A 12,593-nucleotide genomic window follows, 5' to 3' on the forward strand; every position below is an offset into this window, starting at 1 on the left:
GGTATTAGGGTGGGGGTCCCTTACATGAAAACTCTGGAAAGCCCTATTATGTTTCTTCTTATTCTTAGGTAACAGCTCATGAAGTAGAGGAGAGGAAACAAACCAAAACAGGTGATTGTTTTAAAGTCTTCCACAGAAAATTTCTGCAGAATTATTTCAGGATAAATCCAAAGTAAGGTACTTTTGCTTAACAGATTTTGGTCTATATCCTAAAATTACATTGCCCAAGAAGATGATCAAGCCAAGTGAGTTGGAATAAACCTAGAATAGGCTAAACTCTTTGTTTTCCCAAATGGCAGGAGAGTGCATTTGATTTAAAATATGGTGAAAGCCATGAAGGCAAGAATCCAAGAAGGGCCCTCATTCATGGCACAGTCAATCCATACTAGGTTTCCCATGAGGTAAACCATGCCACAGGAATAGGCCAGTGAGGGATAAGGAGTCAGAGGCTTGGACCCAGCCTAGGAATCTAGTCCAAATGATAGTGCTTTCCAAATGATAGTGTCCTAACCAGCAGGGCTTTCCAAGTGATAGTATGCTAACCAGCAGGGTGAAAGTGGGTTTGGCCAGTATGGAGGTCCCCAGGATCTGATCCAGCGTGTAGGATATAAATTAGGAGTCTCCAGACGTGGACCACACTTGAAATCAGGAAGATAACTGTATCATGCTTCTGAATATGCCATTGCGTCTAGGGGAAAGGTCCAGCTCACACAGCATGGTATAAATAAGAGCAAGTTGAGCCTCAGGGTCCCAGGCAGGTGAGCTCATAGAGGGTTTAAGTCCAGGTGCTGGAAAGTGGGGAAATAATTAGAAAGCCTTGAAAGGGTTAGGGATTAGGTAGACGTAGACAGTTTTGGAATGGAGGGGGGCTGTATTTCTGAAAGTATGTAGAGGTCCAAATTCACCACATGTATATTGTGTGTAAGATGACAAGACTAATTCCAGACCACATCTTGGGATAGGGATGCTCCTACTGAATGTTCTGGAGGCTTCTTGGCTCCCAGAGTACAGGTTGGTTGTGTTGAAAAGTAACTGGGGAGACCAGGGCTGGTGAACCATCTCTTGGCCCTGTTTCAGAAATGGAGGCTGTCAAAATGCAGCCCCTAAGGTGAACATTTGCAAAAGATTCTGGATTCTTCTCAAAAAGCTAGATTACTTGTACAGGGCTTTTAGCCTACAAGTGAGGCTAAGCTATATTTCAGCCTTTGTATTGAAATGCAAAGTAGGGAAGAAATATTTTTATTGTGATAAAGATCATAGCTAGTCAGTAATCAAATAGGTCATAAATGAGAATTGTTAAAAAAAAACACACACACACACACACACACCTTAAACATTATATTTTAACTTGAAACCTATACTTGTACATTTATTCACCCATTTGCCAATGTGGGTCTAAGCTCTTTTCATTGAGCATGAATTGGCTAATCGTGGCTCTGCATCATTTTCATGTGTAAGCTAACCCCATATTGTTTTCTCTATGATTCCCAGTTTCATCTTTAAAGTACAGTGAGGATTTAAAGCCTGCTGCAAAAACAAAAACAAAAACAAAATGTGAGTGTAGAACTGTTCTAGAGTTCTTTTATAGTTGCCTTCCCCACACCTCATTCATTTAAGCATTTACCAAATTTATTTTTCCTTCCAAAATATTCAACTTATATTTTTGTTAACATAGTTACTACTTTTTCACACCCATATTTTGTCAGTTTGAGTAGTATTCAATCAAATTATATAATCATGATGAAGAACTAGCATAACCAGGTTTGGGAGCAAACCCAGCTGAATCTTTAGTGAAAATACAGCTCCACAGGTGGGAGCAGATGTACTAGGTTGTGTCCAGAAGCGTGGCCTCCTGATGTGGAGAATTCAGCCTCCCACAGGTGTCAGTCAGCATTTGTTACAGAGGGAATGGAGAGTGGTTGTTAATTTTGTGAACTGGTTCAGTGGAGGTGTATTAAGAGAGTTCCAGCTGTACTCCTTAATAGAAGAAAGTACAATTAACTGAAATTTTTGCTAATGTATATCCAAATCTAAATTTAATTTTGGGTACATATTATAATATAAATCTATCTTATAATGATAGTCAACATGTAATAAGTGGTTTCTATTATTACAGCCTGAGCTAAATGCTTTACATGCAAACTTATGGATGTGATAATGCGATCCCCATTTTTATTAGTCTGTTCTCATGCTGCTGATAATGACATACCTGAAACTGGGCAATTTACAAAAGAAAGAGATTTAATGGACTTACAGTTCCACATAGCTGGGGAGACCTCACAATCATGGCAGAAGGTGAAAGGCACATCTCATGTGGTGGCAGACAAGAGAAAAAGAGCTTGTGCAGGGAAACTCCCCTTTTTAAAACAATCAGATTTCTTGAGACTTACTCACTATCACAAGAACAGCATGGGAAAGATCCCCCCATGATTCAATTACCTCCCACCAAGTTCCTCTTACAACACATGGTAATTGTGGGAGTTACAATTCAAAATGAGATTTGCGTGGGGACACAGTCAAACTATATCACCATTTCACAAGTGAACACACTGAGGCATAGAGAGGCTATTTCCCTTGCTCGAGGTCACAACTATCAGCGTGCCCATGCTCTTAACCCACATCTATTTGGTGCCTGAATTCATACTCCTAATCATGACGCCATGCTGCTTCATGTTACAGCAATAAATGCCAATAAATGCAAAGGGACCTGATATGCAGAAGCTGCCAAACAATGAAGTAAGCAGGATTCCTTAAAACACTTTTTAGTAATTCCTTTTAAAGTTCAAGGTAATTGTTGAATTAATTAAGCTTTCTGGTTCTCAGAAACCTGGATTACACTTCAGGGAGACTTCATTGCACTTAAAGAGGTATGACTGCCTAATATATAGTTAGATATGAGGAAGCAACACAGGTCACTGTAACAACTCAACATTTGTTAAGCACTTGACTATTGAAAGCGTGAAAATAAAAAGGATGTGGCTATTTCCAGAAGGAACATGCAGTCTCCCTACTCATGAGAATAGGATTTGTGGTCCACTTGGAGAGACAGGATTGTTCACTTGATGATAAACCATGGAGGGCAAGGAGTACAAGGTCCTCAATGAGTGATGCAGACAAGAAGCTCCAGGAATGGGTAGTTTAAGGCCAGGAATGTGGTCAAGATGCTTAACGAAAGGCTTAGGGCTTGATGTGGGCCTTGAAGAGGAGCAACTGGTCAAGGCAGGGGGCATTCTGAGCAGGAGAAAAAGAATGAATATAATTCTTGGGGTAGGAATATGCATCTGGGGCTCTTGCATGCTTGCAAAAGGGGTCTTATCAAGGAGTAGAGAGAGACAGGTAGTATAGAGCTAGCTCATGGAAGAACTGGACTGTCAGGCTAAGGAATGGAAATATCTTTCAGGCAACAGAGAATTACTTACATCAATGTCTGTGGTATTATGTGATCTTATTTGACTTCTGATAAGAATGAAAAGACCTCCAGTCAACACAATCATTCAGTGGCAAGTCAAAACGTTTTGAACATTGCAGAAGATGCTTCTTTTTCTTCTCTTCCTCTTCCTCCTCCTCCTCCCCTTCCCCTTCCTCCTCCTCCTCGTCCTCCTTCCCCTCCTCTTCTTCCTCCCCTTCCTCCTCCTCCTCCCCTTCCCCTTCCCCTTTCCCTTCCTCCTCCTCCTTGTCCTCCTCCTCCTCCTCTTCTCTTCTTCCTCCCCTTCTCCTCTCCTCCTCCTCCTTCCTCCTCCTCCCCTTCCCTTTCCCCTTTCCCTTCCTCCTCCTCCACCTCCTCTTCTTCCTCCCCTTCTCCTCTCCTCCTCCTCCTCCTCCCTCCTCCTCCTTCTCCTCTTCCTCCTCCTCCTCTTTGTTTTGTTCTGAGACTCAGTCTCACTCTGTTGCCCAGTCTGGAGTACAGTGGCACAATCTTGGCTCACTGCAACCTCCATCTCCCAGGTTCAAGTGATTCTCCCTGCCTCAGCCTCCAATTAGCTGGGATTACAGGCGCACACCAGCACATCTGGCTAATTTTTATATTTTTAGTAGAGACGGGGTTTCACCATGCTGGTCAGGCTGGTCTTGAACTCCTGATCTCAGGCCATCCACCCATCTTGGCCTCCCAAAGTGCTGGGATTACAGACATGAGCTACCATGCCCAGTCCCCATCATCTTCTTTACCTCCAGCACTTACACCTTTCTGGGAGATTTTCTGGACAGGGAATGTGCTGTTCCCCCAGTGCCAGCCTTAGGCAGGATGAAAATACCTAGGAGTGATGCCCTGGGAGTAGCTCTCAGCCAACGGAGGTTGGGAGGTGCCTGGACAAATACCCCAACCTCCTCACCCCTCAGTGGAAGCAATTCTGAGTTGTGGATTCTCCACTGTCTCCAAATGTTCCCCAGAGAACTGAACCCTAGTTGCCAACAACAGGACTTGCTTGGTAACACAGCCTTTATTCACTGCCTTTCCCTAACTCCCTTCCCACTCCTCTATGGAGATTTCCTGGGATCACCTCCCAGTGAAACTATTTGTACTTTAATCTTTGTCTCGGGGTCTGCTTCTGGGAGAATCCAAATTAAGATAGTGATTTTTTTCAAAATAGCAGACTCTTTTTTAACCAGCCTGCCACCAAACCTTTAAAAAACCCAAATGGCGAATTTGGCCTCTGGAAGCAGTATGAGTACCTGACAGGCATGTGTAGCATTTTTACCTTCTCTGCCTGTATATAACTTCTGACATGTACAAGTTAGGTTTAGCACCATATCAGAGTGAATTATGCTTGACACTCTGCTAAGGGAGAAAGAGAAGAGAAATAACAGTAAATAAATGTTGACCACAGAGCTTTCACAGAATCAGGCACTTTTCACATATAATAATCTCATTTAAATCTCATAACCTTACAACACGGATAGAACTGGAGGTCATTATGTTAAGTGAAATAAGCCAGGCAAAGAAAGGCAAATATTGGGTGTTCTCATTTATTTTTGGGATATAAAAATCAAAACAATTGAACTCATTGACATAGAGAGTTGAAGGATAGTTACCAGAGGCTAGGAAGGGTAGTCGGGGGGCTGGGGGAGGTGGGAATGGTTAATAGGTACCCCAAAAAAATAGTTAGAAAGAATGGATAACACCTACTATTTGATAGGACAATAGGGTGACTATAGTCAATAATAACTTAGTTGCATATTTTAAAATAAAGGGTGTAATTGGATTGTTTGTTACTCAAAGGATAAATGCTTGAGGAGACAGATACCTCATTCTCCATGATGTTATTTCACATTGCATGCCTATATAAAAGACTCATGTACCCCATAAATATTTATACCTACTATGTACCCACAAAAATTAAAAATAAAAATTTCATAACTTCTGAAGTAGAAGTTATTGCCTTATTTTTCAGCTGAAGATATTACTATACTATAAAGCCGTGGAAGGTGAGGATTGTATTTTACCTGCCATTTTATCCAGTTTTCAGCACAGAGCCTGGCAAATAGTTAAATCCTAAGAAACATTTATTTGGTAAGTGAACAAATAATATGTTAAGTAGCTTGTCTAAGGTCACAGAAACAGTTATTTGCAGAGCTGGGATTGCACTACCTTGTGATACTCAAGGAAGAGTAACCTTCTATTGATTGTCCCAGGCAACACTACAACACTTTGGTAAATACAATGATTGCAGACAAATTTCTTTTTGGTGTGTCCAGAAGAAATAAACAGGGGCTTTCTATTCTTTTTCCTATACACTATGTCATTTATAGGCTATTGAACAGAATGATGGTTGCATATGTATTTTTATTTCAATGACAATTTTGTGTGACCTTTTAATTCAGCAAATGTTATATCTTCGTGAAAGATGTAGGCTCTAAGGGGGAAAAAGCTCCGAGTTTAGAAATATGAGGAAGAACTTACTCATCACAAAGATTTCTGGCACAAAACAGACCTAATGGTTTTTCTACTCTATGGCCCACCCCGCTTGCGTGTGCGAGAAGCTATACTCTGTCCCTCATGGGTGGCTCTTCTTTGCACATCATCTACCACTCAGACTGTTGCTATTAAAACAAAAAGGACTAACTCTTGAATGATGGAATTTTGGGAGCTTGTGGTAGATAAAAAGAGTGATAGATATCCCAAGTGGAAGCAGACGTCAGATAAATAGAGGGAAGAAGAGTTACGCCACAGAGTGGATATGCAGAAGAACAGGCATATTTCCCAAATCCATCATAACCAGCACATTTTTGTAACTGGAAACAAATACACTTCCAATATGAACATGTTTCAGTTCACAGGGTAGTACGTATATGAAACGAGCTGTGAGATCTGATATTTGTTGCATAACGAGCTTATACTGCCTACCTGATGCCGTGAAAGTTTTAAACATGCCGGCAGAATTCATGATTTCTTGACTTCGTAATTTTTTCTCTCATATCCAAATGGGATTCCCTCCATCTCCAAAGTTGTTGAATGGAACTGTAAGTGAGAATTTAAACTTGTGAGCCCAAAGCTTAGCATGGAATACTCTGTTTGGATTGGTTTATTCTTTTTGCTCAACGTGAGAACAGTGTACAAGTTACTGATTGGATAGCATGATGATCCAGATTGTCTAGAGCAAGAAAGGCTGGATCAGAGAGAAAAACATCCTTTCTGCTGTTCGGGTTGGTCACCGGGCCCTCCCCTATCGGTGTGTTTCAGATCCTCTGTTTTTCTGCTCTGGACAGTGTTTTTCTACCTTATGCTTCTGTTTACTTATTTGCTTCTTTTGCTTTGTGATGAGAATCAAAATTGTCTGTGCAGCTGGCTGTCTTCATCAATATAACTTTAGTATTAAATGCAATTCTTTCCCAGCAAGTAAAAATTTCAAATAATATTATTGCTTGTTCCAGTAACTTCCTCAAAGACCCATGAACTCTTCTATAGAATGCATCCTAAACCTTGTTCTCTTAAAATTCTCACCTAGCTGTCTGCCACAGTCCTAAATTATTTTATCATAACCCTGCTCTCATCCTAATCAAACTCCTCTCCATCATCAAAAGAACCCATCTTAAACCCGACTTTGAAATGTCAATCAGTATCCTGACTTTGTTAATAAGACTTTGTTGATGTTCTTTCTTAGTAGGTAAACAATACACTCAGCTTTGTCTTATCCACCTGTTGTAGCGATATTTTGGACAGCAAGCATTTGACTTTGACAATTGTGTACTGCATTCTCATTGTCTTTCTGCTTTGGTATCATTTACTTTCTGCCAAATTCTGTATTTCAAACCCCCAATTCCCAAAGTGTAAGAGTTTGATAAGTTTTGGTTAACTGCTGTCATACCTTTTGGACAAAGCTGAAGTATATGGCCTCTTTCTGGACTAATGATCAGCTCAGAGATTCATTGCCTTTGGGTCTGGTCTGTCTGCTAAACCAAAACATAGGTGGGTGGTAGAGATATGTAGTAAAACACATGGCCATAGAAGTTAAAGGAATTGACTATGTCCACTTTCTTAAGTAAGAATCTATGGACAGGAACTCTTAGAAGGGGGCTAAGGGCACAGCAGGCATTCTGAGAGTAAATGCTGGTGAAGTTATACAGGTGGAGAGCATTATCTAGGAGCTGAAAACAAGGATGTGGTACAGACTTCATGGTTTAAAGGTTGGGCCCTCTTTTTTTTTTGTCACTGATTTTGGATTCTTGTTTTCCTTTCAAGAACAAAAGTTTCTCTAGAATCCTTCAGCCACCAATCAAATGATCAGGCAGGAGAAAAACTTTAGATGGGAGTCTTGTCATCAAAAATAAATACACTTGCGTAGAGCTGCCTACAATCTGAACCAAACTAAAAATAGGAAGGCAGAGGCTAAAAAGTTATTTTAAGAAACCCCCACCCCCAACCACAGCCACTCCATGGGCTAAGCGGGGAGTAGGAAGCATGTCTGGTCACACTACCTTGGAATAAGAGGCCATGGCTGGCTGGATCAGATCCTCTGATAGCGCATGTGGAGCTGAACTTGAACATGATGCCAGCACTGTGTAGGGAGTGGGGGGTGGGAGGTGGTGGGTGGGAGGCACCGCCCTCACTCCTGCAGCTCCTTCATTCTGTTGAGGGCACTGCTGGCGCGGAACCACTTGATCTGCGTCTTGTTGAAGGTGTGGTTCAGGAGGATGGTCTCTTGGGTCCCGTTGGGGTGCTTGATGATGCACTTCAGGGGCTTGCCAGGGAAGAAGTTTTTCAGGCCCTGAATGGTCAGCTTGTCCACAGGGTGAATCTTGTTGTAATCCGCTGGGTCAGCAAAGGTCAGGGGCAGCAGGCCCTGCAGGCCCTGGTCTCATGGATCCTGGCAAAGCTCTTGGTGATGATGGCCCTGCCCCCGAGGTGGCAAGTCTCCAGCGCTGTGTGCTCCCCGGGTGAGTCCTCGCAGTAGTTATCATCCTTAATCACCACCCACCTGATGCCATGTTTCTTGTAGTAGTGGGCAGTATCAGGGATGGGGCCAAACTCCTGGGTGAGGGCATTGTGCATGGAATTGGCCTTGCTGTTTTCAATGTTGATGGCACCAATGAGCAAGTTGTTGGAGATGTATTCCAAGTGCCCATGGAACTTGAGCCGGGGGCCAGCAGCCGAGATGTGGTCAATGGAACACTTCCCTCTGACCTTGATGAGGATCTGCAGGTCCTCTAAGTCCTTGCCATCCCACTTGTCAAAAGGCTCCAGGAGCTGCAGGTGCTGGCTGGTGGAGCTCACATCCACGTGCTGCCTGCCACTATCTTTTGGGGGGTGCTGGTAGGTGTCCTGCCCTGGGTCAAACTCCGCTTGGGGAAGCTCATATGCATCTGGAGCCTCCAGCTTGAACTTCTTGCCATCTTTGCCCATCAGGCAGTCGGTCTCTGGGTTGAACTTAGGGTTCTCGCAATGGCCAGGGCTGTGACAATCTCTGGGGAGGTGATGAAGGCATGGTCTTGGGGTTTGTGTCATTGCGGCCTGTGAAGTTCCTGTTGTAGGAGGTGACGATAGTGTTCTTCTCCCCCATCTTGATGTACTTCCTGTCCCACTGGCCAATGCGGGGGCCTCCTTTTATCTGTTGGTAAACAGCAATGGATATACCCAGCAAAGAACAGAAGGTATAAAATACTTCAGGCTTTCTGGCATTTTGTTTCAGAAGCTCATGGTATCTACCAGGCTCATGCCAAGGATTATTGTGAAGATTCAATAAACAAATATATAGCAGGGTTTTTTTTTAAGCCTGTAAAGTCTAAAATGGATCCAATATCATCATTTTGTTTATTCATTCATTCAAGAAACAATCATCTAAAGTTTACTGTATGTTAGAAATTGTAGTAGGCTCCAGGAATACAAACACAAATGCATCCATTCAAAAAGCTCATGGTCTAGTGGAAGAAACAGATAGAAGAAATCATTGAAAACAATACATGACTCAATAAAGGAATGTATGAAGTTTTATAAGAACATAGATAAATGATATATATTTAAAATATGTATACTTTACATATATTTTACTAACTCCTATATTGTCCTGTGAAAGATATATATTGTTTTCCCTCTTTCACATTTAAATAACTGAAATTAAGGAGGACCAAATAATGCAGGCAATAAGTGATAGATCTGGTACTCAAAGCTAAATATTCTAACTCAAAATCTAGTCCTTTCCTCCCACTCTATCAAGCTGCTTAACTAACTCAGCTATTATTATACTCAATGGATAGGAAATTTATAAAACAAGATAAATAAGTGTAAGTGGCTAATTTTAATTTTAAAATTAATAGAATTAAATAAATAAAAAATAGAAGTTGACATTTTTCTCAGTTTATAAAACTCATAAAAAGTAAAGTAAGAAATATAACAATTGTATAGGCAATAGTGAATGGAAGTAAGTAGTCTCATTTACTAAAGGTGAGAATGTAAATCAGTATAACCTTTCTGGAAGGCAAATATTCAATATGGTAGAGACTGCACTTTGTGTTAATCAAAACACTTCCTCTCCCTGGGAATAAAAGAAGACTGTCTTTCCCAAGTTCCCTAGCAGTTTGGTTGGAAATTATGTGACTCTAGTCAATAAATACAGGCAAAAGTAACATAAGCCATTTATAGACCCAAGTCCAAAGATCATTCAGAATGACATTTCAGCTCTGTCTTCTCTTCCATGGCAACTTAGGAACCACATGTTTGAAGCAACCCAGATCCCAAAGTCATCACATGGAGAAGAGCCACCAAAGAGAGCCACCCGGCCCACATTGGACAATGACTAGAGCAAGAAATAAACCTTTGATGTGTTAAGCATTGAGCATAGGGAATTGAATTGTTACCACAGCAGAACATTTCAACTAATGAAAATAACATAAGAGATTTTATCCCCATTTTACAGATGAGGCTACCGAGGCACAGAGGGATAAGTAACTTGCCCATGGTCACAAAGCTAACAAATAGCTGAGCTTTGACACTGGCATAAAAATAAGCACGTAGACCAATAGAACCAAATAGATGACCTAGAAATAAAGCCAAATACTTGCAGCCAACTGATATTCAGCAAAGCATACAATAACATAAAGTGGGGAAAGGACACCCTATTCAATAAATGGTGCTGGGAAAACTGGCAAGCCACATGTAGAAGAATGAAACTGGATCCCAATCTTTCACCTCATACAAAAATCAACTCAAGAAGGATCAAAGACTTAGTTAAATCTAGGACCTGAAGCCATAAAAATTCTAGAAGGTAACATCAGAAAAGCTCTCTGGACATTGGCTTAGGCAAATAATTAATGACTAGGACCCCCAAAACAAATGCAACAAAACAACAACAAAAAAATAGGACCTAATTAAACTAAAAAGCTCTGCACAGCAAAAGAAATAATCAGCAGAGTCAACAGACAACTGACAGAGTGGAGAAAATATCTGCAAACTATGCATCTGACAAAGGACAAGTATCCACATTCTATGAGAAACTCAAACAAATCAGCATAAAAAAAATCCCATCAAAAAGTGGGCAAAAGACATGAATAGACAATTATCGAAAGAAGATATACAAACAGCCAACAAACCTCAAAAAATGCTCAATATCACTAATCATCAGGGAAATGCAAATTAAAACCACAATGAAATACCACCTTACTCCTGCAAGAATGGCCATAAAAAGTCAAAAAACAATAGATACCTTCATGGATGTGGTAAAAAGGGCACACTTTTTACACTGTGGCTAGGAATGTAAATTAGTACAACCTCTATGGAAAACAGTATGGAGAGTCCTTAAAGAACTAAAAGTAGATCTACCATTTGATCCAGCAATCTCACTACTGGGTGTCTACCCAAAGGAAAATAGTCATTATATTAAAAATACACATGCGCATGCATGTTTATAGCAACACAGTTCACAATTGCAAAGATATGGAACCAACCTAAGTGCCCTTTGATCAATGAGTGGCTAAAGAAAATGTGGTATATATACACCATAGAATACTACTCAGCAATAAAAAGGAATAAAATAATGTCTTTTGCAGCCACTTGGATGGGACTAGAGGCCATTATTCTAAATGAAATAACTTAGGAATGGAAAACCAAATATCATATGTTCTCACTTAGAAGTGGGAGCTAAACTATGAGGATGCAAAGGCATAAGACTGATATACTGGACTTTGGGGACTTGGGGGAAAGTTGGGAGGGGGATGAGGGATAAAATATTATATGTCGGGTACAGTGTACACTGCTCAGGTTACAGATGCACTAAAATCTTAGAAATCACCACTAAAGTATGTATCCATGTTACCAAAAACCACCTGTACCCCCAAATCTATTGAAATAAAAAATATATTCATTTAAAAATGTATTTCTTAGTCAAACCTTTTGTCTTATACAATAAAAGAAAAATAAAAAGAAAAAATTGCTGAACTAAAATAAGAAAGCTGCTCCAGATCACATAGCTAATAAATGGCAAGCCCATGCAGTTGACTCTAGAATCCACATCTTACATCTTAACCATCACATATGCTGCCGTTATTAAATAAATTATGGCATCTATAACATACTATGCAGCCATTAATACATGACAAAGTGGTATTTTAACTCACTGGGCAAAGGTTGGGTTATTTAATAAATGATGCTAGCCCAATTGACAGTCGGTCTGGAGGAAATTAAAATTAGTCCTCTCTTTGAAAATTTATATATATATATATTCAAAACATAGATTCTTAGAGTAAGCAATTTAAAAAGATTATAGAATCTACCTCTATGCAGATTTTTAAAGTAAGATGGTTTATCATCCCCTGCAATGTGACCCTGGAAATGAACTGGACAACAAGTTAATCTTAGGTTTCTATGAATCATTTGGTTTTCGTTGGACTTTCTCTTTCTTTGACTCATGTTTAAACCAGAGACAGTAGCAGTCTATAAAAATGATTGAACATTGAAACACTAACATCTGAACTTTTTTAAAGTTTCAGGTTGAAATGGCTTCTGTAAAGATCTCACCTAACTGTGGTTGATAGAAAATGGTAATATTCAATCAAAGTTGTATATAAGTTAGAAAAAGAATTACAAGCCAGGGTAGCTTGACACAGATATAAATTCTCACTGAGCTTACCCAAACTCATCTGCTCCAAGGCTTCCAGCCTTTCAG

General features: G+C 40.4%; 1 protein-coding gene and 1 pseudogene across 1 annotated transcript in view; one reads left to right on the forward strand and one right to left on the reverse strand.

Annotated features, from left to right (window-relative positions):
- SV2C (synaptic vesicle glycoprotein 2C) overlaps window positions 1–12,593 on the forward strand; it is a 565,988-nt gene that overhangs the window by 140,939 nt on the left and 412,456 nt on the right. The gene's annotated exons all lie outside the window — the stretch shown is intronic.
- The window catches only part of LOC116462734 (aconitate hydratase, mitochondrial-like), a 135,390-nt pseudogene continuing 130,839 nt past the window's right edge, over window positions 8,043–12,593 (reverse strand).

Source organism: Hylobates moloch, unplaced genomic scaffold (genome assembly GCF_009828535.3).
Source record: "Hylobates moloch isolate HMO894 unplaced genomic scaffold, HMol_V3 SCAFFOLD_23, whole genome shotgun sequence".
In the NCBI taxonomy this organism is placed as follows: domain Eukaryota; kingdom Metazoa; phylum Chordata; class Mammalia; order Primates; family Hylobatidae; genus Hylobates; species Hylobates moloch.